Below are 4,177 nucleotides of genomic sequence, written 5' to 3'. Positions count from 1 at the left end.
CACTTCGAAAAGATGAAGTAAGATCATTAATGTTAGGAAAAGCTTCCTTGTACAGAAGTACAATGATTGGCTGTTTTGAAAACAAAGTTTTTTTAACCTCACAAGCTCTCATGAAGAAATTCTTTTGTTTCCTCTCGGGTTTGCTCTCAAAGGTCTGTTTCTGGGTTTTTCTCAAGAACTCTCCATTTTTGTGATCTATCTCATGGTCACTCAAGGCGTTGCTGTCATGCTCATGCGCTTTCTCCTGCTTGATATGATCTTCATAAATTTCCTTCGGAGTTAAAGGAATAAGTCTGATTTTGCTTCCTTTAAATTCGAACGAGTATTTGTTGTTGTAGCCATCATGTTGCACACGTCTATCAAACTGCCATGGCCTGCCCAACAACAAATTGCTAGCCTGCATCGGAACTACATCACAGAGGAATTCATCATCATACTTTCCAATGTGAAACGGAACTCTCACTTTTTTGGAGACTTTCACCTCTCCACTATCATTCAACCATTGCAACCTATAGGGTTTAGGATGCTTGGTTGGTTGCAGGTTCAACTTCTCCACCATTGTAGCACTAGCAACATTCGTACAGCTTCCCCCATCAATAATCACACTACATACCTTGTTTTGAATAAGGCATCTAGTATAGAAAATGTTCTCCCGCTGCACTACCTCTTCTTCTTTTGCTTTGAGATTTAGAATTCTCCTTATAACCAATGCCTCTCCTTTGGCAGGTAGTTGCTCCTCAAAATCATCCTCCAATGATGGCATAGATTCGGCGTCACTTTCTCCCTCTGTTTCTATCTCACCATCATCACGCAACACCATAACTCTCCGGTTGGGACAATCGTTAGCAAAATGACCCCTGCCCAGGCATTTAAAGCATCTAACATCTCGATTGCGTGCAATAGAAGTTTCGGGTTTACCTCGATTCCCTTGGTTGGATGTGGCTGGCTTTGTTTCTTGTTTCGATCCAGAAACATACTTCTCCTCCTTAACAAAGCCCGGTTTCATGCTGGATGAACCCTTTTGATAAGTCGGACGTGAATTTGCCCTTCTTTTGAGCTGTCGCTCGCATTTGATAGTCAAATGCAACAGTTCCTCGACTTCGACATAAGGTTGCAATTCCACTCTATCTTGAATCTCTTGATTCAAACCCCCAAGGAATCGTTGCAAGGTAGCTTCCCTATCCTCCTCAAAATTTGCTCGGATCATGAGTATCTCCATTTCTTTGAAATATTCCTCCACACTTCGATTTCCCTGCACCAATTTTCGTAATCTTTGGTGTATATCACGATGGAAATGATTAGGAACGAACCTTCTCTTCATGACAGCTTTCATTTCATCCCATGTAACAATAGGATATTCTCCATTCCTCCTCCTTGTAGTTACGAGTTGGTCCCACCAAACAAGAGCATAATCACTGAATTCCGCGGCTGCCATTTTGACCTTCTTCAACTCCGAATAACGGTGACATTCAAACACCATCTCTGTCTTCCTCTCCCATTCGAGGTACACTTCAGGATCGTTTCTCCCTTGAAACGATGGAATCTTCATTTTGATGCTTGCCAAGTCATCATCAACATGATTTCTGGCTCGTTGTACATGTCTATGCCTTTGGGGTTGCTCAACTACTTCCTCCCCATCCGACAATGCTCCTTCTCCATCACTAGGGGCAAGTGAAGGTGTTCCTGCATTTTGTCGTGGCAAGTTACGTGCGGCCTGCGCCTCATTTTCCATCTGGTCTATTCTTTGATGGATACCCTCCAACTCAGCTTGCATGATTCTCCGTAGTTAACCCATCAATGCTTGCATTTGAAGTGGGTTTGCTTCTTCATGTTGCTGATGGTCTAGATTGCGATTTTGTTCATCCGCCATGTTTCTGCAAAAGGAGGTAAGAAGAAAGAAAAGAAGAAAGAACAAAGAAAAGGAAGATGTCCTCATCACACTCAATTGTTTCACTCGATATTTGGCTTTTACCCTCTGATGATCTCACACACTCTTGCCTTTTTCCCCTCTTTAGTATTCTCTATATGGTTCTTATCGAACTATTCCGATCTCAATCAGAAATCTTTTCCGCGACAGTCCACCAAGAGAAACCAAGGAATAAACAATGAAAGAAGACGCAACAAGATGGACAATCGGTAAAAAAAAAATTAGCGAAAGAGGAAACCAAGAAAGACGACGAAAGAAAATGTAACAAGATGGAAATTTCAGAAACAGTAACGAGAGTAAATGTATGAAACCCTTTTTTTCGCTTATAAATTGCAAAACTAAGCTGTTCTTTTTTTTTCAACTTTTTTTTTCGTTTTTCTTTTCTTTCTTTGATTTTTTTTTTCAACTATTTTTTTTTCTTTGATTTTTTTTTTGTTTTTTTACTCTCTATCTTTTTTTTTTAACTTTTCACGAATGCAAACTTTGAAAGAAGATAGATGAGTAGGAAGAAGATAGAAATGAAAAGAACGAATTGAAAAGATAAAGGATAGATAAAACCTAGATTAGAGATGAGCTCTGATACCAACTTCTGCGGAACCGATGATCGTTACTCTAATTAGGCAGGTGGAGACCGCGACCTCTAACCAACCGGTAGGAATCAACCTTGGCACAAGTCTAAAAGACTGCCTCGACCTAGACCTAACACCGTGACTAGCAACCTTGGTATAGTGAAGACGCCACAAACGGTTATGACTGTCCGTTTGATAAGTCGGGTGAACGCCACGGATAGAAATCCGATAAGTTCAAAAATAGTCCACAAAGAACTATAAGAGAATACTCTCACAAGTTTATTGATCAAGGATGTGTTTTACAAGTGAGATTAGCTCACCTATTTATAGGAGAAGTAAAAGAAATCCAAAAGACATAAAAGACTAGAATCAAATGTAGTCTTCCTAGAATTTTGGGAATATAGGACTTGACTTTGAATGCCTTGGAATCATCATGAAGACTTGAATCTTGCATATTCCTTAGTGATTTTCGTCATTGACTTGGGCTGCAACATTTGGACCTTCATTTTGGGCTCTCCACACTTGAAATCATGTTGAAAATGAGCTGGACTTGGATATGACTTGATCCAAGATGATTTCCCATGTCTCTTTGGCCCAAACATTCAAGAAAAATGCCATTTAGAGCAGCTTGGAGTTCTCTTGATTTTGACCTCGTCATTGGTCCATTCGAGAAGACGAGATGATCCGCATTGCTATGCTGCTCTGCATCAAAAAAGACAACGAAGAAGGCAAAAGTTGCCTCTACGCCTAAGCCTAAGCCCGATAAGGGTGACTGTCATTACTGCGGAGTGTCTGGACACTGGAAGCGTAATTGTCACCTTTACTTGGAGGATCTGAAGGATAAGAAGCTTGGTGAAGCTTCTGCCTCAGGTATTCATGTTATAGAAGCTAACATCTGTACTACATCTTCGTGGGTATTGGATACCGGAAGTGCCTCACACATTTGTGGAAATGTGCAGGGACTAAGAAGAAGTAGGATGCTGGCTAAGGGAGAAGCGGATCTACGCGTCGGAAATGGAGCAAGAGTTGTTGCATTGTGTGTTGGCGTTTATGATTTGCATCTTCCTTCTGGACTTGTTTTAGAATTAAGTAATTGTTACTATGTTCCTGCGATTAGCAGAAACATTATTTCTATTTCTTGTCTGGATTTGGATGGTTTTTGATTTGTGATTGAGAACTCGAGTTTGATGATTTATCGAGTCAGTATTTACTATGGTAATGGTTATCTAGTTAATGGTTTATACGTCTTGAATGATCAGCCTTCGAACTCGACATCGTCCATCTATAACGTGAGTACTAAATGGTTTAAGCCGAACGACTTAACCCGACCTTCCTCTGGCATTGTCGTCTAGGCCATAAACGAGAAGCGCATTCAGAAGTTTCATTCTGAAGGTCTTCTGGATTCATTTGACTTTGAGTCTCTTGAATCTTGCGAGTCTTGTTTGATGGGCAAGATGACAAAGCATCCTTTCAAGGGGAAAGGACAGAGAGCCACGGAGTTATTGGCTCTCATACATAGTGATGTATGCGGACCAATGAGTTGTCTAGCTAGAGGAGGTTATCTGTATTTCGTTACGTTCACTGATGATTTCAGTCGATACGGTTATGTCTATTTGATGAGACATAAGTCTGAAACACTTGAAATGTTCAAGGCTTTCAGGAACGAAGTACAGAACCAGCT

This window comes from Tarenaya hassleriana, unplaced genomic scaffold, assembly GCF_000463585.1.
Source record: "Tarenaya hassleriana unplaced genomic scaffold, ASM46358v1 Cleome39, whole genome shotgun sequence".
NCBI classification, from domain to species: Eukaryota; Viridiplantae; Streptophyta; class Magnoliopsida; order Brassicales; family Cleomaceae; genus Tarenaya; species Tarenaya hassleriana.
The sequence above is the reverse complement of the archived record's forward strand: the minus strand, read 5'-3'. Positions refer to the sequence as shown.